The sequence below is a fragment of the Macrotis lagotis genome, chromosome X (assembly GCF_037893015.1).
Source record: "Macrotis lagotis isolate mMagLag1 chromosome X, bilby.v1.9.chrom.fasta, whole genome shotgun sequence".
In the NCBI taxonomy this organism is placed as follows: Eukaryota; Metazoa; Chordata; class Mammalia; order Peramelemorphia; family Peramelidae; genus Macrotis; species Macrotis lagotis.
Genome location: NC_133666.1, coordinates 639355871 through 639381518, shown reverse-complemented (window position 1 = coordinate 639381518; position 25648 = coordinate 639355871). Strand labels below are relative to the sequence as shown.

At 35.1% G+C, this 25648-nt stretch overlaps 1 protein-coding gene across 2 annotated transcripts in view; it reads left to right on the top strand.

Annotated features, from left to right (window-relative positions):
• Window positions 1-25648, top strand: part of BRD4 (bromodomain containing 4) — a 141841-nt gene that overhangs the window by 100616 nt on the left and 15577 nt on the right. The window lies entirely within an intron of this gene.

The window sequence follows — 25648 nt, the reverse complement described above, 5'->3', positions numbered from 1 at the left end:
TCAACTCTCCCAGTCTTTCTTAATCTTCTTATATTCCATACAAATGTTTTCAGTACTGACTTGATATTACTTTTCAGAGCATGATGATAATAAAGTAGGGACAGTAAGTAAACTCTTAACTCTCTTTGTATTTCTGTTCACCTATATGTTATTTCTTATATGGGAACGTTAGAAATATAATTTCTGACCTCAGATTCCTGACAAAAGATTGCTTCCTTCTGGCAGCTGTGGGTCATTTTTCATGGACTGGAAACAAAAGATCATGTTTTAATGACCATTATTTGCATCATCCAAATTAGAGAGCTCCTAGATTCTGGATTTTATTCGGGTTTTTTTTTTTTAATCTCTTACTATTTATTTTATCTTGGGTAAATATGTAAAATAATACCTATTCTACCTACCCTGAATCATTATGCTAAATTTTTTTTTCTCAGCCATACAACACTATGTATAAACCGAGATTATCATCATTAGGGTAATGATCAACATATGTCTGTTGTCTTTTTTAAGTTTGTGACTGGTAAAGTATAACAACACTAGTATTAACCCTTTTTTCCCAGGGTGGGGGAGGGGAGGGAAGACCACTATCATAAAATGCTTGTTTAAAAAACAGTATCTTTACAGATAACATTGTCTGTGTATCTCTGAACCCTGTCTAGTATCCTCATCCCTCCATTTTATTGTGGGTAAAAGTAAGACCAAAAGAAGGTAACTGACAATAGTTTCAGTAGAGGTGTGGACTCATAAGTGACTCTGATTGGAGTGGGATATGTGCACATTTTTAAGTTTAATCTTATTTTTCTCTTAATTTTACTGTAGCTCACTATGACTTGAATGAAATATTCTCCCTTCTCTACCTTTCTGCCAGTTAAAAAAATAAATGTACACATGCAAGGTATTGAATTGTCTCTACCCTTATTTGAATACTTTTGTGTTTTGTCTTGTTGCAGTTGAGAAAGTGGATATGATTCCACTTAATTTTGTCTTAATTTTAAGTCTAGTCATTCAACAAAATAATAAGTCAGGTCTGATTTTTGTAGCATTGCTCATTTCCAAGGAATAAAAATTTAGAATCCACTCTCAAAAGCTGATCCAACACACTATTGACTTCTGATCAAATAGAAATCTGTAATTCAGATGGACAGGAACTCTGCCATCATTCTCTTAAGCATTTGGTAGACTAGCAACTGCTCCATTTTCTGTCTTTAGACAGCATTGTACTGGGCTCAACTTTTTCTTGTAGCCAAGTGGAACAAGCTGACCTCCATTGAAAGAAAACTCTGTCACTCATCTTTCTGGCAGTTGTAGGTGTTTCATAAAATTCCTCAATATAATAACTTTGGACATGAAAGTTCAACCTCTAGTGGCCTAGAGGGAATGGGTAACTGAATAGTGAATCCTTTATTCTAGATAATCACTAGTATAAATTCTTTGTTTTTAGTAGTGTCTTTATTATTTTCTTTTTATTTATTTTGAATACCATTTTAAACACTGTATTTAAATATTGTTTTATTATTAAATATATTTAAAATATGTAAGCACTTTTCCATTTAGCTTTGAACAGGAGAGGATTATACATCAAATTATGGCTCTTTTATAGAACTTATTAAACGTAGAATAAATATATCTTCTCCCCAATGACTTGTTACTTACTGAAACTTTTTCCAAAATTCTCTACCTTGTGCCTCTATTCCTCACTGCTTACCTCCTTTTTAACTCTTCTATTTCATGTTAATGTAATCCTGCCATTCCTCTTGACAAAATATATTCTTTTTTCAGTCTTCATTCTCCTTGAGCTCTGCAACTGAATGACTTTCCTGACATGATAAAATTTCCTTTGCTGAATAGCAATGGGTTATATATCTCTTACCAGTTTACCTTTCAGTCTTACTTCATATCATTCACCTCAAGCTCCATTGCAACCAAATTATATCTATAAGCTATTCCCAAATTTTGTATTCAATCCTCTACCTCCTTGTCCTATGCATGCACATTGCCTTATCTCCGGCTCTTTGTACTTTTGTTCCTTCCACCTCTACCCTTTCTATTCATTTGTTTTCTGTCCAAAATCATCCTTGTTCTCTACTCATTTGTGTACATGCTGTATCTTTCCCATACTCAGTAAGCTCTTTGTAACAAGGGTGTAATGGGGAAGTGATTTTTTTTTTTTTACTCCTAATGCTCTTTGCTTGCCACACAGTAGTTGCTATCACAAAAGACCACCTTCTCCTGTTTCTTTCTAACTCTACTTCTCCATTGGTTGAGAATCATCTTAATACATGAAGATGGGTGTTTTCTCAAATTTGTATCATCAACTTTCAACCCTAAAAACCTATTATTTTAGATAACTTTTTATTCCCATATTCTTATATAGTCCCTCTTGTGTGTTCATAAGAGTATGTACTCAGCCTTATATAAATATTTTGTCTTTCCTTGTAGGGTGTTTTATGTATGTATTTCTCTTAGACACTATCCCCCCCTCATCTTAATTTTAGCACCACCACTCTATATAATATATAGGCCCTCATTTCCTCTTGCTTAAATTATTGAAATAACTTCCGTTCCTCAAGTGTCTCACCATTTCAATCCATTCTATATACAACTGACAAAATAACTTTCCTGAAGTATAGGTCTGACCGTGTCTCACTCCTCACCCCCACCCCAACCCATTTTCATTAAACTCCAGAGGTTTCCTCTTACCTCTAGGATCAAATATAAAATACTCTGGCATTTTAATCTCCTTGACTTCTTGACCTTTTCTCACATTTTAATCTTTTTCTACTTCCATCCACACTTAATGCCCTTCTATTTTCAAACACTTTCTCAGACTTACTCTTTTTTTGTCCTTCATTCTCTTTTTGCTTTGATTTTTTTATTCTCATTTTGTACAAATGTTTTTTTAATTAATAAAATGTTCTTGTTTAAGAGTAAACAAAATGCCCCTCCCCCATAAATATAGACTTGCTTGAGCGATAAAGTAAAGGGGAGAGGGAAAAAATTAAAATTAAAAAAATAATAGTAATAATTGTAGGTATGGCCAGGTGGCGCAATGGACCAGAGAACCAGCCCTGGAGCCATGAGCACCCCAGCCCATATCTGGCCCCCACGTACCCAACAATCACCCAGCTGTATGACATGTAAGCCACTCGATCCCCACTGCCCTACAAAAACCAAAAAGAAGGAAAAAAAAGACCCAAAATAAAATAAAATAAAATAAATAGTAATAATAGTATGGGTGGATGGGTGGTGGACAGAGCATTGGCCCTTGAGCCAGGAGCACCCAGGTCCAAATCTGGCCTCAGACAACCAACGATCACCCTGCTATGCCCCTTGCAAGAAGTAAAAAAGAAAATGTGTTATATCTGACCACTCTCCCCCCATGGCCCATCGTCCATCCTCTCCTCCGTCACTCACATCCCCCCCCTTCCCCCTGTCCCCCCCCTCCTTTTTACTCCAGATGTCTATACCCCATTGAGCATATATGCTGTTTCCTCTCCTAGCCACCTCTGATGAGAGCAAAGTTTCCCTCATTCCCCCTTGCCTCCCCCCTTCCATATCATTGCAATAACTCATTGTAATAAAGAAAAATCTTATTATATGAAATATCTTGGCCTATTCCCCCTCTCCTTTTTCTTTCTCCCATTACATTTCCTTTTTTGCTATTGACTCCATTTTTACACCATATTTTATCTTTGAATTCAGCTTTCTCCTGTGCTTCAACTATAAAAACTCCCTCTACCTGCTCTATTAACTGAGAAGGTTCGTATGAGTATTATCAGTGTCATTTTTCTACACAGGAATACATGCAGTTCATCATCATTAAGTCCCTCACCTTTTCCCCTTCTCCATTCTCTATGCTTCACCTGAGTCCTGTATCTGAAGATCAAACTTTCTATTCAGCTCTGGCCATTCCAAAAGGAACATTTGAAATTCCCCTGGTTCATTGAAAGTCCATCTTTTTCCCTGAAAGAGGACATTTAGCCTTGCTGGGTAGTTCATTCTTGGCTGCATTCTAAGCTCTTTTGCCTTCCTGTATATTGTATTCCAAGCCCTACGAGCTTCCAATGTAGTTGTTGCTAAGTCCTGTGTGATCCTGATTCCAGCTCCATGATATTTGAACTGTGTCCTTCTGGCTGCTTGTAATATTTTCTCTTTGACTTGGGAGTTCTGGAACTTGGCTAAGTTATCTTTCCTAAGTCTGTTTTCAACATCAGATAGTTGTCTTTTCATTGAGATATTTCACATTTTCTTCTAATTTTTCATTTTTTTGGTTTTGAAGTATTGATTCCTGCTTTCTGGTAAATTCATCAATCTTTCTGAATTCTATTCTTTGTCTGAAGAATTTGTTCTCCTCAGAGTTTTCTTATCTCTTTTTCCATCTGGCCAATTTTGCTTTTTAAAGCATTCTTCTCAATAACTTTTTGAACTGTTTTATCCATTTGACCTAAGCTGTTTTTTAGCATGCTATTTTCTTCAGCATTTTTTTGGATTTCCTTGACTAAGCTGCTGACTTCATTTACATGTTTTTCCTGCATCTCTCTCCTTTCTTTTCCCAGTTTTTCTTCTAACTCCCTCGTTTGATTTTCAAAGTCTTTTTTGAGCTCTGTCATAGCCTGAGTCCAATTTCTGTTTTTCTTGGAGTCTTTAGATGCAGGAGCTTTTGCTTCCTCTTCTTCAGACTGAGTATTTTAATCCTTCTTGGGCTCATTTACAAAATATTTCTCAATGTTGTTCCTCTTATTTCTCTGCTTGCTCATTTTTCCAGCCTGGGCCTGGTTTGGGGGTGCTTCCTGAGCTTTTGGGACATTCCCACAAGGGTCTCAGTGTGTGAGGCTCTGTCCTCCCTCCTGGTCTGTGAATGACCATATGCACGCCCCCTCTGCCACAGGGCCAAGGTGGAGGGGCCCCTCCTGTTCTATGGAGGCGCCTAGACTAGGATCAGGTTCTGAATGTGGTCAGAACCCCAGAGTCCTGTTCCCAGTGCAGAGGACAGAGCTCTGCAGTCTCTCTTCACTCCCCTCTCTCAGCTCAGTGGGCTCATGCCCTGGGGGCTCCTGCTTACGGGTTCCACCTGCTTCTGTTCCTGGACCTGGGCTGCCTACGGACCATGCTACTGGCTGTGTGCCCTGAGGGCTGGGCTCCCCGTGCTTGCTCTGGCAGAGGTCCCCCGCTGTTCCCCCACTTTGTGCCCGGTGCTCCCCAGGGTGCAGCTCAGGAGACTCCCCCTGCTGCTGTGTGTTGGGGCTCCCAGTGCCCTGGGGCTGCCTCCGGGAGGCTGAAGTTCTTTTGCTCTGACGGCCTGCCCCTCTGACTCGGGGAGCAGAGCCTTTCTGCTCTTTTCCAGGTTACCTTGAGTAGGAGAACTACCTCTCTGGGTCCCTTTGTGGGTTCTGTCTCTCCAAAGTTTAGAGTCCTTAATTTAGAAGTCCACCTTCAGACACTTGATACTAATTGTATGGTTTTGGGCAAGTCACTTAACACCATTACCCCACCAAAGGGGGGAAAAAAGAAAAGAAAGATAATCAGTTCTCTTTATGTTAAAATCCACATTTCATTGTAGATCAGTTTCAGGATTTATATAAATTCATCCTAGTCAATATCACTTTGTGATAATACTGGTAAACCTTAAAACCAAACCATACTATAAAGTTAAGAAATCATTCTATGAATCTTATCAGTGACCAATTTATAATCTTTAAAGGTAGCTTAATATGTAATGGAAAGAACACTGGATTTGGAGCCAAGGCATCTGGGTGTTAAAATCTCTGCTCTACTACTTATACTTTTGTAAACTTGTACAAATTACTTAATTTTTCTGGGCCACAGTTTTCTTAGTTGTAAAATGGAAGTAATGTGATTGACAATATCTAATATTTATTTTCTCTCTAAATCTCTTATCATTCTACAAATCTACCCTCATTTTCTTAATCTAGATATAGTAATCAGTATTTTGTCCTAGGAGTTTTGGGTTATTACTCAATAGATGACAAATTCAACATCACTGATTCTTAATTATTTTGGTATCAATCCCAAAATACTCCTGAGTAAAAGAAATTGTGTATACATTAAGTCAAGTCAATAAACATATGAAAAACTACATTTATACTAAGGGACAAGTGGGTGGAGTTGTGTTTGTTAGATATTTTACATCTGAGAATAATAGTAAGGGATCGAGAAAGACAATTCAATAAAACAACAATTGTTTTCTGTAATCAAGATTTGTCAATCAGATTTCATTGAGTTCTCAACTTTTACTTAGCTAGTTCAGTGAAATGCCATTACTTATGGATTTACAAGCATTTTAAAAATTCTTATGGGGCAGGCACTATTCTAAGTACCTCTTCATCATCCCTATAAAGTTAATCTCCACAAGGGCATACCCTTAAGGTCTTAATTCTTAAATTAACTTAACCCCTGTACACTATATGTTTAAAGTTTTTCTAGACTCACCAGCAGATGGAGTCCTTACCAAGCATCAGAATGATTTGTACTATATAAAAGTTGTGATTCATTCTCAAGGATTGTTCCTGCCTTTTACCCTCTGCTCTTGTCATATTTTGCTGTTGAAGAGTTAAATTTTTTCGTTTAGTTTATATCCATAGTAGTTTATGACATTTTACTCTCATTTCTAGCCAGATCTTACATGAACCATTATAGTCTCATTTTTTAGTCCCTATATTGTTTCTAGTACAAATAAAGAAGAGATCTTAACACTCCTGAAACCTGCTTTTTCTGACCAACTTCAAGTTACTGAAAACTCCCAAATCTACAATCATCAGGATAACTGATCTGTAAAACATCTCTTAAAAATGTAATGTAAAGTTGACTTTGAGTCATAAAAATTGTAGCTTAATTAAATTCCTTAGAATGTTGTCTTTGTTATGCTCTCTGAAGAATCCTATAGAAGAAGCTTTGCTTCTCCATAAGTTCCTTAAATAGTATTTCCCATGGAATAACATTGTCTCTGCTGCCTTTCCAGTGATAGTTGGCATTTAGTTTTTTTTTCCTATCTTCCTGGTCCAATGAAGTCCTTAGCTTTCCATCAGGGTGTTGGGGGGGTGTAGATTTGGCAGTTTATCCAGAGCTCTATGGCTGCTAGCACATTTTTTTTTAAGAAAGGAAAAAAGGTTGTGCAATAAGTAATCTGAGAATCCTGGGAACAGCTGTCTTGGCTTGTGGAAGAGAATGAGATTTATGATCTTTGAGTTATCTTAAAAACTACAACAGCTTTAGCTCTGACATACTGGCTTCTTTAAGGCCCATTTTTCTTTCCTTTTTCCTACACTTTCCCCATTTTGATTTTGCCTGACTTTTGTAGCTTTTGTCCAGTTTAGCTTATTGTTGAAGAAAGGCTTTTTCATGTTGGAATTTTATTTGCTTCTATGAGTATATTGCATCTTAAGCCACTGGCAAATTTCATCATCTATCTTTTTGGAGTAATTAGTCTTTACATCTGACTTTCCAGCTTCTATCATTGCTCATCTAATCCCAAGGCAATTCTCACTGTACACATATTAACTAGATAGGGAACTCAGATAGCCCAAGATGTCATGCTCTAATATGAATCAAAATCCCTCCTTTTTAACTAAACCTATAGACTCATTTGCAATATTTTCTGAATAGAAAATCTATGGTTAATTTTTTTTTTCCATATAGCTCTCCTATTGTTTCTTGGCTGGATCAGAACTGAAATTCCTGAAAAGGAATATTTGTCTCTTAGCCTAGGGGATCAGCTCAACTTGACCAGGCCCCCAAGAAATAGATCATTAGTATTAAAGGGAACAGGGCAAAAAATGGGATGGGAGGGACAAACTGTGCTGAACATCTCTTGGCAAATTTAAACAAGAATCAATGCAGCCAGATTACTCAGGGTAGTGAGAAATTTCTATCCAAGTTTCAGTCTGTGATTTGGAAAGCCACACACAAGAGGCCACAGTCAGTGGGAAGTTTCTTTCCCATCCATATTTCCTTTTCCTACTAGCATGAAATGTCAATGACCAGCTCTACCACATCCTTTTGAACCTAGCTATTACTTTGATTATGATTGTTAAGGATGTTAAGAATACAAATTCTTTACTGTGTCTTCCACTTTCCTATTAGATACTTTGTAGACTTCTGGTGTGTAACAGCCTAACAAGGTTACTTAACCTATGGTGACAGGGGCCTTCCTGCTTAATGAGTTAGTTGACAGTTTAGTGGTTTATGTTCCTGGCATTCCATTCCTAATCTAAATAAATTCAAGGCTGAAGAAGTAAAAGGTAACTGTTGTGAATTTGGGGTGTTTTTTTTTTTCAGTGAATATTGATGGGAGGTATTTTTTCCCCCATGAAACTTTTTTTGCATTCAAGTCTCATTTTCCCTTTTCTTCCCATAAGTTATGTTTTCATTTTGCACTAAATTTCAATTTTAGCAAATTCCTAAGAGAGGGGAAGGGCAGTAATCTGTAAAATGTTATTAGTGCTTTTATTTTATTATCTATCTCTCTCTCACACACACACACATGCACACGCATGCGTGCACAGGAAAGAAAACACTTTGTATATGCAAAGAGAACAAGTACAATTTGATTACTCTTTCTGAGGCCCTTTGATTCAAAACTTTTTTTTCCCCTGTTTGTAAAGGTATGTCCTCCTTCTACCCCAAACTATTATGCTTTTTCACTCTTACTATCCTGGATATAATTTGGCCAGTAGTTGAGGACTGACTTTCTGACAAGGCCACACAGCAAAAGTGTCTGAGGCTAGATTTGAACTCAGCTATGCCTGAGCCAGTGTTCTTTGGACAAAGAATGACTTATGGAATAGGTGTAGAACAATTTCTATGAAGATGGAGTAGCCCTTCATTCGGCAACTAATTTTTAAAATATATATTTTTTATTGCTAGGTTAGTGTAATGTGCCTGGAATCACTGCCTTTCAGGCCAAAGGTACCAGGTTTATTGAATATAGTAGGACTGAGCTGCAGGAGCTCTAAATCTCATCAGTTTTTCACATTAGGTCAAGCACACTATAAATGTAGGTCAGCCAATGGAATAGGAGGCTATTAGGCTGCCCAAGAAATACCAAACCCACCCAGATTGGGGGCACATCTGACAAAGAACAATTGACAATCCATTAAGGCCTGTGAATGGCTACTACACCTTTAGTCTCAATAGGGATATCTTTAGTCTTCCTCCACTTCCTTCCAAGAATTAAAATGAGATAAAGTAGATTTTTAGTGATCCTTTTATTTGCTATTGCCTATATTCCACAGTCTCTCTTCCTCCATTCTCTCGGAGAACCAACCATTATATTATAAAATTTAAAAGATTCAGCAAAAGCTATGCAACAAAAATAATCAAAAAAAATCTTAACATAGGGGCAGCTAGGTGGCGCAGTGGATAAAGCACCTGCCCTGGAGTCAGGAGTGCCTGGGTTCAAATCAGGTCTCAGACACTTAATCATTAACTGGATGTGTGGCCTTGGGCAAGCCACTTAACCCCATTTGCCTTGCAAAAACCTAAAAAAAAAAATCTTAATATTAGTTGACTAATTTCTCAGCATTCATTTTCTATTACTTTATTGGTTTTCTATCCATTTACATCATTTTGGTCTTTGTATTGTTTTTCCAGGGTCTACTTACATCACATCAGTTCATATTACTCTCTCCATTCTTGAACTCATCTTGCTCACCATTTAAAACAGCACAGAATGTTAACATATTCAAAACCCACCGTTTATTTGACCATTCCCCATTCAACATTTACTTTGTGTCCAGTTATTTGCTACCAGGAAAAGTGCTATTGAAAATATTTTGAGAATACATTTCTTCTTAGCAATGAAATCTCTGAGCCAAAACATATGGGCATTCATTTAGTCATACTCTTTTCATAATTTCAATTGCATACCAAAATAATTAGATCTCTTAAAAGTTCCTTAAACAATGACCATTTGTTTGTAATCTCCCTCACCTAACATTAGCAATTCGCATATTTTATTATCTCTGCTAGCTTCCTGGGTGTGATTTATCTGAGGTGTAATACCTTGATGTTTTCATTTTTTCCCTCTTATTTAGTGATTTGAGCCATCTTCTATGTGGTTGTTAGTTTTCAGTGTTTCAAATAATTGTTCATATCCTTTGCCTCCTCTCTTTTGTGAAAATATTTTTCCATTTTTGTTACCAGATTTAATTTTTGTGATTTCCTTTGTCCTTTGTTTCACCTTCTACCCTTAGCCTGTGAAAGGTATTTATCCATTGCGCTTCTGAACCTTTTTTTGTGTGATATTAATGTTTACTATTTGAATTTGTTCTGGTATACATTCTGAAATAAAAGATTTCAAATCTCAACCTAATTTCTTCCTGACTGCTTTCTTGTTTTTCCTGTAATCTTTGTTAAATAAGGGCTTCTTTCCTGGGTATTTTATGTTTTCAGGTTTGTCAAATATACTGAGTTATTGAATTCCGTTGGTTCTGATTCTTGTGTAGTCCTCTTCCATTGCTCTGGAGATAGCAACACCTACCTCACTGGATTGGTTGTTGAGAGGATTAAATGAGATATATGCAAAGTATTTAGAAAGCCTTAAAGCACTTATACTGATAAACTATTATTGTTATCTACTTTTCTATTTCTTAATCAGAAAAATAGATTTATTTTACTCTCTAATATAGTTTGAGATTGGAAAATTCTAGTGTCCCTTCATTCCTACCATTTCTTTCATATTTCCTTTTATATTCTAGAATCTTTGTTGCTTTTTTTTTCAAATCTAGTTTTCTGTAATTTGAAGCTTGATTTAACTATAAATTGCCATCATATGGTATTAGAATTTTTACATTGGATGGCTCAATAGGAACATAGTTTCCTTGAAATTATAGCTACTCTTTAAAAACATTTTGTAATTGTAGCTATATGGGTATTAAATATAGATTAACTCCTAGATGATATTTTTAATTGAAATTGTATTTAATTTTTCCAGTTACATGATGCAAAAGTAATTTTCAACATTTTTACATAAGAGTGAAAGAGGAATTAGAGCTAAGGGAAAAGAAAAAATCCATAAAAAAGAAAGGAAAAGCAGTCGCACTCCATAGTTTTTTCTGACTGTGGATGACATTATCTGAGTGGAGCTGCATCAATTATAGTTGATTATCTTACAGTGTAGTTGTTAATGTGTACAATGTTCTCTCATTTCACTGCTCATTTCACTCAGCATCAACTCATGCAAATCTTGGCATACTTCTCTAAAGTCTGGTTGCTCATGATTTCTTACAGAATAATAGTTCTCCATAATATTCATATACCATAGCTTGTTCACCATTACCCAGTTGATGGGCATCCCCTAGATTTACAGTTCTTTGCCACTGTAAAAAGATAAATATTTTTGAACATATGAGACTTTCCATTTATGATTTCTTTAGGATATATAGACCTAGCAGATCATTTTTATTTCTTTATCTGAAAACTGCCTGTTCATATCCTTGAATCATTTGTCAGTTGAGAAATGACTTGTAATCTTATAAATTTGATTTAGTTCTTTGATAGTTCATTAACATTTTTTAGTTACTTTTTTTTTCTTTTTGCAAGGCAATGGGGTTAAGTAACTTGCCCAAGGTCACATAGCTAGGTAATCTGGGACCACATATTAACTCAGGTTCTCCATACTTAGACCAGTTCTCTATCCACTGCACTTTGTAGTTATTGTGAATAGCAATTTCTATGACTGCTTCCTGGATTTTTTTTTATTGTTGTATATAAATACTCTTTGGTTTATTTCAGGGGGTAGGAAGTAGCTGTTGCATTCAACTTGACAGAATATTAATTGTCTTAATTAGTTTCTGATGCCTTAGTATTCTCTAGGATAACCATCTTGTCATCAGCAAATAGTTTTTACCTCTCCTCTTTGCTAATCTTTAAGCTATCTTTCTTTTGTCCTTTTGTGATTGCTGCCTTTTCTAAAATTAGGTTAAATAAAAGTTTAAGAGTGGATGGTTAGGCATCCTTGCTTAACTCCTGTTTTTATTTGAACCCCTTTACATAAAGTGCTAATTTTTTGTTTCAGCTGAGTTTGTTGTTGTTTTTACCCAATAATTTAAAAAATTATGTTAGTACTTTGTAGGGTGTTTTTTGTTGATTTTTTTTAAACCATATAAATGAGTATTCTACTTTGTCAGAGACTTTGTTGTATCTGTTGATGTGATTGTATGATTTTAGACCTTTTAAGGATATGATTAAATACTAATTGTTTTCTTTGGATGTAGAACTACTGTTATCTTCTTGCTGGGGTTTTGCTTTAAATTTTTTAATTCATTTATTAATTTGGCCTTATAATTCTGTTTCTTTTAGCCTTCTCTGGATTTATAGAATTTAGGAGTTTATTTGCCTTAATAATGAGTAAGGTAGGGAATCATTTGTTTTTTGAGATTTTAAGAGCAATTTATAAATTACATTTTACAAGTTTGATAGAATTCTCTTATAAATAAATACATCAGGTATATGTTTCTTCTCTCCCCTTGTGAGTTCAAGTTCCTTTTCTGAAATAGGATTATGTAAGATCTCTATTTGGTATTGTATAAAGTTGAAATATTTTCTATTTTTACATATAATCTTGGATTTTTACTTGTTACTATATAAATGAATATAATATATCCTAATTCATTCTAAAAATTATTTTCTTTTGAGTGTCATGACTAAAAAAATTTAAGACTTCATTTTCCCCCCGTTTTAATCAAATTGGTTATAAAGTTTAACAATTTTGTTAAGTGTTGTCAAAAAATCTTTTAGTTCTATCAGTTCTGTGGTCTGAGTTCGAATTTATCTTTTTTTCTTTAATTTTTAAGATTTTTGTGCTTATTTTGGATTTATTTACTTTCTAAATTTTTGTTAGAATATTTAATTCATTAATTCTGTTTTCTATTTTGTTAATGTATGTTTTTAGGGATATAATTTTTCCTCTGAGGACTGCTTTAGCTGCATCCCAGAAATTTTGGTATGTTGTCTTGTCATTATCCTTGTCTTTCACACAGTTATTGTTTCTATGATTTGCTCTTTGACTTGCTACATTCTTTAGTATTTCATTACTAAATCTTCATTTAGGTTTATTTCTTTTGCCTTTTCTCTCTTAATTGGTTAGTATTTTTTATTCTGATAATGGCGTCCAAAGGATGAGCTGAACATTTTAGCCTTTTTACCTTTAGTTTCAATTTCTGTCTCCATACAAGATCTCGTTTTTGTGAAAGTACCATCTTATGCTGAGAACTTGTGTATTATTTAATAGATACCATTCAAAAAACACCATAAATCTTCTAGCTACAAATATTCCAATAGCTCAGTTCTGTATTTTCCATTTATTTGTCTTTTTGTTAGATTTATCCAGATCTGAGAGAGAAACATTACAGCCTCCTATTATTTAGTGTTACTTTCTATAATCTTTTTTCAACTTCATTAGTTTTTCCTTTGTGAATTTAGATGCTCTGCTTGTTTTTGCATATATGTTTAAAACTGATATTAGTTCATTGTCTGATATTTTTAAACATAATATAATTTTCCTTTTCTTCATTAGGATTGTGAATTCTTTGATAGCATGATTATACTTGTTCATTTGAAATCACTAGATTTATTGTAAATATTGCAGCCTCTAAATTTTGATTTTTTTCATGTCTTTACTTTTCAGATATATTTCTTAAAAGCAACAAAGTTTAGAATATTGATCTCCATTCACATTTACATTTCACTTTGTGTATTCCTCTACTTCTCTAGAATTCTTATTCCAAGTTTTTTTATCTTAAAAATCAGTACTTTGACCCTACAGTTTATTTTGCCTAATCTCTTTTGATGTAACCTCATTCCTTAGGCTCTCACTCCACCTTTCCTCTTCTTTCTATAAGTCCTTCACCATGTGTAGGTTGAGGGAAGGGGGGGGGTTACCTCCCCACTCAGATTATTTATTTCTATTTCTTTGTATTTGTTCTCCTTTTCTCCTGTCAGTGAAATGGCTAATTCAAAACCTCTCATCTTCTCTTTCCTGCCATTAGTTTTGTTAGGGTTTTTTTCCTGCTCTTTAAAGAATTTCTTTATTCTCTTCACTTTCTATTTTGAAATTTCATTCTCTTATTTCATTCCTTCATCTCTTTGTTTACCTCATGAACTTAAAGCTTCTTAAGCAATAGATTTGAGCCCTCTCTTCTAACCCATTCTCTGTTGTTGACTGGATGGATCTTGCCCACATTTTCTATTGTATGCTCTAAAACTATTGATTTTTGAGCTAAGGGATACTCTTTTGACAAATTGTGCCATTCAGTTCTACTTTTCTTTAACTTTGCATTCATTTTTGGGTCTGTGTCCACCTCTCCTGTCTTCTTTACTCTCCCTCCCCCTTACCATATATGCTTCTGAGTATCTATGGCCCTTGAAGTTCAGATACCCTTTCTAATAGGACATAATATCCCCCATGGAGGCACAGTATTCTCTTGGAGAAGGTTGTCTCCCATAAATCTTACAAACTTAAATGTTATGAAGTCCGTATCTCCTCATTAGGCATGTGTTTCTTTTTCCAGGCATTCAGCAAGGATTTAAATGTTTAGTATATTCTAGCAATTGTGCTAAGTACTGAGGATACAAAGAAGAATAAAAACAAGATATATTCTTTTAACATTGTTCCTTTAAATCCATTGGTTTCTTCTGTGTCTTTGGAGAAACTCTTATCATAGATCTGCCATTAAGTTATTTGGGAAGGTTTGTTTTTCTACATTGCGAGGTATAACTTTGGGGAGGCTGTCTTTTTTTTTAGGGGTTTTTTTTTCACAAGGCAATGGGGTTAAGTGGCTGTTATTTGAAAATTTTAAATTCTTTTCCCCCCCAAGACAATGGGGTTAAATGACTTTCCTAAGATCATACAACTAGGTAATTTTTAAGATCCAAGGTCAAATTTGAGTTCAGGTCCTTCTAATGCCAGGGTCAATGCTTTATCCACTGTGCCACCTAGCTGCCCCTGGGAAAACTATTTAATATAGGTTGTACATATGCAAAACATTTCCTTGTCAGTCATATTGTGAAAGAAATGCCTGACCAAAAAAAAATAAGCAAGATAAATAAATTTAAGTTTGCTTCAGTCTGCATTATCTTCCATCAGTTCTTTCTCTGGAGGTAGTGGCATTTTTTTTTCAAAATCATCTTGAATCATTGTATTTCTCAGAACAGTTAAATAATTCCATTGAATCTACAGTAATGCTATTATTGTATACATTGTTCTCTTGGTTCTGCTCATTTCACTTTGTATCAGTTCATGTAAGTCTTGCAGGTTTTTCTGAGAGCACCATGCTTGTCTTATAGATTCCATTACAATCATACACAGCTTGTTCAATTTTTGAATGAACATTCTCTAATTGATAGACATCCCCTCAATTTCCAAATCTTTGCTTCCATTTAATGAATTGCAATGAATATTTTTGTACTGCTAGATCTTTTACCTTTTTGGTTTTTTATCTCTTTGGAATTCAGATCTAGTAGTGGTATTGCTTAGACAAAGGGATTGTAGTTTTTTAGTCCTTTCAGCATAGGAAAACTAGCTTTTGACATACACTTCCTCATTTTATCTTTTGAATCATTCTGGAATTTCTTCTTCCATGTTATCTTGAGTGCCATAGGATTTTCCCTTCAGTTTTCAGTAAGGAATTCAGCAGACATAAACTAGCTCAATTTATACATAAGAGTACCTTCCATGTCTAGAGAGTGACAGTCCTTTCTTTTAGCAGAAAAGGAATCTTCAGTTACAGAGGTTATGTGATTTAGACAGGGTCACACATAAAGTGTGTAGGTAAAGCAAGAACTTCAACTCACTATCTTTTCCACTATGCCTCAGGGCCTCTAATTGAAGACTTTTAAATTGCGGAATAATGTGGTTTGTTCACTTTATTAGAAAAGTTAATAAACAGTTGTCAAGGATATACTGGTAACAATAATCCAGCAGAGTGATCAGTTCTAAAAGTGGTTGCAATAGGAATTGGCATGGGGAGGTGGTGGGGAAGAGCGTGAAAGAGGTTTTAGTTTGTTTTTTTACAAAATCGTAGGGTTAAATGACTTGCCCAAAGTAACACAGCTAGGTAATTGTGATTATGTGTCTGAGACTGGATATGAATTCAGGGCCAGTGCTCTATCCATTGGACCATCCAGCTGCTGGGAAAGAGATTTTGTTAAGCTAATATATATGAAAAGGATATACAACAGGTAATGGCCAATAAGCAGTTAGAATGTGAGTCTGGATCCTAGGAGAGAGATCAGAGCTGAACATAGAGACAGGCATAAATCAGGTGATAGTTGAAGAAAACAAATAGTTTGACTACCAAGAAAAAGAAGTATATTGTATAATGAGAAAATAAAAATGTGCTCAAGAAAAACTGAAATGTCATCATAGATCCATTACCAGGTATAATGTCCTCCAATATTTCATTTGCTACTTATTCATGGATAAGACCTGCTCTAGAAATTCTTTTGAATTTATGGAATTTTCTATATCATTCTCCTTTGTTTATTTTTATTTTCCTCATAAGTTCACTATCCCTACCTCTTCTTATTTTGAAGATTTGTCCTTGCTTGGTCTTCCCAATGACTTTCAGACATTCACAGTGGAGGTTCTTGAGCAGGTAGCTAGCTTCACACACAACTCTGAATTCTAGCCGTACTCCACCTAAATTTTGCAGTGATATGATCAACTCAAGGCAATGTCAAATTCCAATCTCTTAAATTCTAGTGTTAGCTTTGCCTTCTTATTCTTTTTTCTTTTTTTTTTTTATGTTTTTGTAAGGCAAATGGGGTTAAGTGGCTTGCCCAAGGCCACACAGCTAGGTAATTATTAAGTGTCGATTTGAACTCAGGTACTCCTGACTCCAGGGCTGGTGCTTTATCCACTGCGCCACCCCTTAGTTCCTATTCTTAGTGATGCTTCAAGTCATTGTTAAAATCTTTGTGGAGAAGTTGCACTCACTATTCAACACTGATGGAATTGTACACTCCATTAAAATATTGTTGACAGCAATTTGAAAAACCATTAACAAAAGTCATAAAAAGGATAATACTTTTATTTGATTTACTTATTAGGGATATAGCCTGAGTGTTTACAATGGGGAAAAAATGTTCAGAGAAATGACCTCATTATTTGCAAATGCGAAAAACTGGAAACAAACTTTGTAAAATCTATTTAGAAGTGACTTGAGAGGCTATTTAACCTAATCCATTTGGGGGGGGGTCGTTTATTCACTTTTATTTTCAGTTCTGTCTTCTCCCCCTCCCTTACTCATTGGGGGGGCACTATTACAAATATATATGGTCATGCAAAATTTGTTTTCCATATTATCCATGTCCAAAAGATAGACAAGAACATTAGCTTCCATCATCTCTTTTCTCTCTATCCGCTTTATATCTGGAAATGGATAGTTTATTTCATCATGAGTCCTTTGGAATTGTAGTTGGTCATTCTGTTGATCAACTTTCCTAAGTCTTTCAAAGTTTGTTTTCTTTACAGTGTTATTGTATAAATTGTTTTGCTACAGGAGAGATTAGATTTTTTTTAAATTGACTCCAAAGGTGATAATATTAGAAAAAAATGAATATAAAAGCTGCCAAAGAAAGGTTTGAGTTTAGTGCCCGTCTTAACAATTAGATCTCTTATTTGGAAGTCAGATGAATTCCTTAGGACATTTAGTAGGTTTCTTCTTAGTAGAGGTCTTAAAGCCAAGTGTTTGTCAGCAGTGTTCTTTAACAGTGTTGTAGAAGACACCCTTTGTTCAAAGATAAAGTGTGTGGGAAGATGACCAATATGAGTCTAGTTTGTAGAATCTTAGGATTTGGTGAAAAATAGATACTTTCTTTTTGAATCCTCCATCACCTTGGGAAACAAGTAGGGCATGACTTTGAAAAGAGAAATAATTTGTCTAATCTAATCATGGGCCCAGAGGAGTTAGAGCATAATTTTTCCAGTCTAACAGACCCCCAAAAGAAAGAAGCAACTGCTACAGTGTCACGGTAAGGATCACAGTAAGGATTTGATGTTTCTGTTATATGATTAAAAAATACATATTCTGAACTATAATTTTTTTTGAGTCAACTCTTATCTGTAACGACCACTGTGAGTAAGTAACTTTGTCTTTGGGGACCCCACTTGCACATTTTCAGCAATAAAATGGATTTTTCTAGATCATGAGAGCATAAATGTAGAATTGAAAAGAAACCTTTGAGACATTGAAGCCCTTTCCTTGTTTTTCAGATGAGGAAACTAAGACTCAGGGAGGTTAAATTATTGTACAAGGTCACAAAAAATATGTCACCAGCAAAGTTTAAACCTTAGGAATAATTTCTACCTCCCGAGCCATTGCTCTTTCCCTTCCTATTGTACTAAATGATCTTTAAGGTCACTTCTACATGTTATTTGTCCAAAGCTTTATAATTTATTTTGTGACAAGAAACCAGATTTTCTTTGTCATAATTCAGTGCTGTTGCTATACCACATTGACTTTGATCCTCTACCCCCTCCGTAATTGGAGTTTAAAAAATCATTTTAGTCACCTCCTCTCATGCCATGTTGTACTGCTTACACTTCTGTGGATATATTTTATTGTTTTTGTTTTTGATTTGCTTTGATAAGTTATTTAGATAACTTTCTCTTTTTAAAAAAAATTTCAAGGCAATGGGGTTAAGTGGCTTGCCCAGGGCCACATGGCTAGGTAATTATTAAGTGTCTGAGGTCGGATTTGAACCCAGGTATTCCTGACTCCAAGGCCAGTACTCTATTCACTGTGCCACCTAGCTGCCCCAACTTTCTCTTCTTGATTCCCATTTTAAAATGAGTTGTTTTAGGAGGATGTCTGTCAATTTCAGTCAAAGAAATTCATTTCTTCCCACTTTTGAGGCCACAAGGAAGACATTTTCACTCTAAAAATAAATATCAGTCCTTTTATGGTCTTGTCTAGCATCTGATGGGAAAATTGTAAAGGTCTCATTCATGTGAAAGGGGTCTGTTTTTGTACGTATATTATTAAATGATACATTTCAATACTCTTGGGATCCTGTTTTGAAGCCTGTTTCCTGTGCATTTTAGAATTGGCCTTCATTTGTTCTTTAAAGCATTGCTTTGTTTTAGCATTTGGAAGGTTAATTTCTCAGTGGCCTTGACAGAGTATTTCTGTAAAAGGTCTGTCTTGCAATCTTGTCTCACATTTGCCAAGCGCTTTTTTTTTCCTGGGTTGTTCTGAAAAGGCATATCCAACTTGACTTCCCTACAGCATTCCATGTTTATGTAGCCTATCCTATTTCAGTGGAGCCTTATTCTATACTTCCTCATTCTTCAAGTTCTTAAATCCCTAGTGCTTCATTAAAATTGCTGTTTTCCTTTTAAGTAAGGCACAACAGGAAAAGCTTTCTTCTCAGTATTGAATGCCTTAGATAATTGTAATAGGTGAGCCTCTCTTCTTTTATGTTGCTTGTAATAGATCCCTTCAAACTGATCTGAATGTTGAGTAGGAACTTGGCTGCTTTCAATCCATACCTTGGAATATTATAATTTTGATGTTGCTTCTCCCTAGTGAGTCTTGTTATACTTTTTCTAGTTTCAAGTATTATGTTATATTGCCAGCATAGATTGTTGACACTGTTGCAACTGCCCTAAATTCTGTTTTTTATTGCATTTTCCAAAGAGACTATTTTCAGCTTGCCCTTTTGCTTGGGTAGAATATTTTCCCACTGCAATTCTGTTTTATGCCTTAAAGGTTCCCATAGAACTCGGAGTAGGAAGCTACAATAGCTAGTGATTTTGGTTGTTGACTTTCAATACCATTTTATTTCCATTTCTTTTACAGCTTCTAGCGTCAACTTTCCTTCAGTATCTAATAATCTACCTAGCCAACTCAGTTCTGCCCCTGCACTCCCTTTTTTCTCTCCCCCTCCCTCTTCTCTACTCTTTGATGCCACCTTATTTTATTCATTCACTAAATATTTGAATACAGTCCTAGAACAGAAAGGAGAGATTGACCTTCTCCTTTACATTTAGTTCATTCTTCTTTGTTATTATGGTTATTGTTTCCATATCTTCTCTCCTTCTAGACTCTTTAAGTTTCTGCAGAATAGGACCTGTGTTTTAAAGAATCTTTATTACCCTCAGCACAATGTCTTAGACATGAGAAACCCTTAGTAGATGTTAATTATACTTACATGAAATGAAGGTGAAGATATGTTCCTTATCTCCACATAGGAGAATTTAAGTTATCCAAACATGACAAATTAAATACCAGTGTGAAGTTAAGTGGTTCAGACAGATAATTGTTAAGCCTAGTGGAATGGGTGACCATGTTTGGATGGTAGCATCGGAGAGAACCTTGGAGCTACAATGAAATACATTGCTGAAGGAGGCAGGCTATTGTGGGGGAGAAATGAGGGATGAATGCAAAGTGAAGATTATAAACCACAAAATCAGGTTAGTCTAAACCTCAACTCAGGTACCTGTTTAAGAGTAGCTACTAAAACTTGACATTGATCCTTTTTGGTGAGAAATACCTTGAAGTTAGTTATCTCTCATTTACCCCCAACTCAAGTATGCTGCTTAACCTATTCTAATTACCAGTCTACATTTGAATCAGTTTCTATTTCATTTGATGAATCATAAACTCTGAAAGATTTCTATTCCATAGTAAGACCCTAGGCCAATGGTTTTTATGCTGAAATACATGAACTTGTTTCATTTAATAAACAATTTAATTGGTTTTCTTTATAATCCTAAGTATTTTAATGTTAAAAAATTATTCTGAAATAATTAGACATTATCAGATTGCCAAGAGATTCTATGACATAAAAGAAAGGGTAAGAATTCTTGCCTTAGGTAACTTTAAATTGTTCCTCTTTTTTGTTTCTCTTCTGCTTCTGATGTGTTCATCACCTGGATTAGACAAGATGAAGTATTTATGCTTAGGTCAGGTATATAAATGTGAGATAATTACTTTTATTATAGTTAAAATCAAGAGTTTATCAATTATATGTATTGATCTCAGTGAAGATGTAGAATAGAGACCCTGAGGACCTGTATTTTGTATAAAAATAGAATCATAAAATATTTAGCTTTAAAAGACCTTTCCAAACCATTTACTTAGACTCCTTATTTATAAGTGGTAATACTGAAATCCTTGGGAGGGATATATGAGTTAAAAGGGGTCCCACAGATGAAATATACTAGCCCATGTTTGACAATGTAACCCTTTAAAATGGCATCCTTTAACAAAGTGGCCTAGTGTCCAGTTAGATTGGAACCCACATTTCCTGGATTTTCTTGCAGTACTTCTTATTAATTAACTCACAATTATTACTTTGTTTAATCCTGGTGAGAAGTTTTTAATGTTAAAAAGTCAAATTTATTATCATGGAATAATATTGTAATGGATAAAGATTTGTAGAAACTGCCACATTTTGTGTTTTAGTCATTGTATTATTCAATAATTTCTCTTAAGGGGAGAAAAAAGATGATAGGCTATTTGCTAATACTCATTTTCTTTTCTTATCAGTGAATTTCAATTCTCCATTCCATGTTTGAACCAGTGTTAAATGCTGATGATTATTTGACTGTAACATAGGCATCTAGCTTTCATCCCTTTATTGCCTTTTTTAATATGTTGAACATCTATCCTGTCTTTGCCTTTCCTACTGCCATCACTGTATCCTAAGAAAATTCTTCTTAAGATTAGATTACTGGGATACTCTAACCAGTCTCCCTACTTTTTCTTTCCTATATGATCTATATACTGGTACTAGACTCAAAAAATATGTCTACATTGGAGATTAGACTAGTGAGACTAAAAAGTTTAAACCTGAACTCTCAGTTCTAAATTTAATGACCTTTTTTGTTCTCATTCTTCTTGACCTACATAGCATTTGACATTGTTAACAAACTTTTCTTCTAAGACACCTCTCTTTGAGTTTTTATTAGAACTCTTCTGATTCTTAGTTCTCTTAGTTGAAAGACTGTGGTTTTTTAGACTCCTTTACTGGTGCATCATCCATATGTCACCTCTCTCACTATGAATGCTTCCTGAGGTTCTGTCTGGGATTAATTCTCTATGCAAACGATTCCCCTTTTCTACATTTACAGATTTAATTTAATTTTTCTCCTTGGCTCCAGTTGGGCATCCTTAACTACCTATTAGATGTTCCATAAACATCTCAAATATAAAATATACAAAATACCTTTGTCTTGGGGTGAATAGGGGCAGCTGCCTTCATTCTTATTGTTTCTCTCCCCCCCCCCCCCAATAATCTTTACACTGGAAATTTAAAAATTAAGATGACTAACAGGGAATTGATAATTCCAGAAAAGTGAGGGCATAGTAAATGCCCTATCTGCCTTCAATGAAATCAGCAACTACTTAGGTGAACGACACCCTGAATATACTGGCAAATGTGATTGCTGAACCCCTATGAGTATTGTCTGAAAGGGCAAATATTTCATGGTTTTTAAAAGTGACCAATCTGCAAATTAGAGCAATAAACTTAAGATTCCTGTAAAAATTTTAAAATGAGTCATTAAAAAGATAGTTAATGAACAGCTAGAAAAGAAAGTGGTAATTACAATTGATAGCATGGCTTCTTCGATCACAACTTATGCCAAAATAACCTCATTTACTTTTTTGGCAGGATTACTAAACTTTTAGATAAAGACAGTATTTTGGATATAGTGTACCTTTAGTTTGAGGTAATGTATCTAATACCTACCATTCTTGGACAAAGATGCTGTGCTATCAGGAGTAGTTGCATAGTAGTTCCTTGAAGTCTCCAGTGGTATTCACCCAGAGACTGCTTGATTTGAATAAAGGCAAGGATAAAATGTGTGCATGTCAGATTTGGACATAAAATTGGGAGGGATATGTAACAAACCAGATAAAAGAGTCTTGACAGGCAGAGCATTGGACTATTATCCATCCAGTAAGATAAAAATCTATAATAATAAATGTAAAGTCTTGGATAGGAAAAATCATCTTAACAAATATAAAATGAAATAGCGATCCTAAAAGAAATCTGAAGGTTTTTGTTGACCACAAGCTTCATATTATTAAGTAGCCAACCCACTGTTGGGCTTAATTAGAAGGAACAGGTTCCTGTTCCAGGAACAGGAAGGTGAAGATCCCATTGTACTCTGGTCAGAATTCATCTGGAGTATTATTCAATTCTAGACATCATGAATTGAGTTACAGGAGGAGTTGGTGTGGTTCACTAAGTTCCCACATGCTATTTTAATTCCTTCAATTTCTCCCTTAACAAACATCTCTTTCCCTTTCTGCTTCAAGTAAACCTCCAACTCTTTTCAGAGCAATTGTCCCATTTTTATACTTGTGAAGATACTTTGTTGGAATTTTTTCCTACCTAGCTACCTCTCATATGATACTTCATCTCTTTATATGGCCTGTTGCCAGTGCCTGATAAGTGTATATATTTATACACATGTGTGTTTGTATAAAAGTATATGTGTGTATGTATGTATGTACACTCCCTCCTACACCAGGATAGCAAAGACCCTGACATGTGATTTATCTGCTTTGGTGGAGAAAACACCCATGTCAAATGAAATCATAACTTTGAAATACTGGAGTGAAAAATTGGCAACCCAGAATATATAGAAAGTATGCTTTTCTCCCTTAGGACCAGTCCATTCTGGGCTATCTGCATTTATCCCCAATTCCAAGTTGTGTGTGATATAGTAGTTTGGAGTAATTTATTTAAAAATAATATTAATTTTATTTTTCAAAATAAATTCATTTGAAAAATAATATCCAAACTACATGAACTTTGTGATATGTTGAGATCATTTAAATGTGTGGATATAGAATTGGACTTACTGGCCTCTTGATTACTCTCAGGTCCGGAGTAGACAAAGGTAGCTTAGTCATACTGAGTGCAGCAAGAGAACGTTACCATTACTTTGTATAATGCTAAACTTACTTTTAATCCCATGTTGTATGTATGTTATATTTGATATGTGTGTGTATTTTATTGTGTTACACACAATAAAAGCTCTAGACCTTGAAGAATGAGCTATTTTCAAACCTTGGCCAGAGCACCAAAATTGACGTGTTTGAGCTCTGTTTATATGATAGGAATATACACAGCAGAGCTATTGGATTTGAGAAAGGTTACCTCCCATTGACTTTGTAAGCATCTGTTGCCACTTAAAAACAAAATCACCTTGTCTGATATGGTTATAATAATCTGATGAACACTTTAAAATGTGTGGTATCAGCTAAAATAAACTTATGTATTTCTTAGTTGTATGAGAATTCTAGTGTATCTTATTTTTTAAAACTAATTAAACTGAATCTCTGACTAGAGGCTGACAGTGATTTTAGTTTAGTAGAAACTTCAACCTATCCACACAACTGTTTTTTTTAATAGTTTGAAATCAAGTCCTGCAGACATGCTTATGTCTTAGTTAACTTTTTAGATTCCCCATCCACAAAATGAATGGTTTCAGGTTTCAGGCTAAGAGTTTTCTAAATCTTATCATCAATTCCATTCTCATTCTGTGTTGCAACCCCCTCCCCCTTTTTTCTTTCTTTTTTCTCTTTTTTCCTTCCTGTCACATGTGATATGTTTGGTCTCCTTCATATAAACTTTAATTGCGTAGGTCTATCTGTGGGCCACTTATGGCTAGTGTGCAGTAAGAGATATCTCTGGACTGCTGAGGTGACTTCAGAGTTCTCTGGACCCAACTGGCCTGCTCATGGACTGCTATCGAACTTAGATTAAATTGTACCTGGGAAACATTTGACAAAATAAATGAAAATAGAATATAGTTACTATACAGCCCACATAGATCCATTTAATTTTATTTGAGTTTGATCCCACTAATGTAGGCCATGGGAGGAGTTATCATTAATAGACCTTGAAGTATTGTCATGAACATTTATAAAGAAGATGGATTTGAAGAAAATAAAATGTAAATTTGAACACAATAAGACCACCTGGAATCAAAGAGCATATAAATCCACAAATGTTAATCAATTTACCAGACACCGTCCTCTGCATTTAGACATATAATAACTAAGACTGAAACAGTCCCTTCTTGAAAGGTGCTTGTTTCACTGGGTGAGGAAAACAATCTTTAGGACTTGTCTCCAACAGTTAACTCTTAATTGGGAGTGTAGTAACTTCCTACTTTACCTGGAAGTAGAGATAAACTGTGATCTGTAATTTTAAAAAGTGGGTGGGGGTGGGGATATTCTGTCACAAGATTTTTTTTTTTCCTTTCTTGACTCCTCAGTTTCAGTAGCTGCCCCATTCTATCACACATTTCTCTATGGGACTCGGAAACTGATTGCTTTTACTTAGAGGCATTATAGCATTCCTGTTTGTCAGCTTCTTTCCTGTCCTTGCCGAATTTAGATTTATGAAGTCCTCTCAGAAGTTGCTAATTTGACTTCATTGACCAAGGAACTGGCAGACAGTGGCAGGTATTGAGAGACCTTTATTGGGTTTGACGCAGTTAAAGTTTATATAATTCTCTGCACAAGATTCCTTCATCATACATTTTTGATCCTCAGAAAAAAGTAATAGAAGATAAATGAGGGATTGAGGGGAAGGGAGGGAACATTGTCTGAAGATAACTATGCTGGAGACTACTGGGCTGTGCTCAAGAAAGGACCCTGAGCTT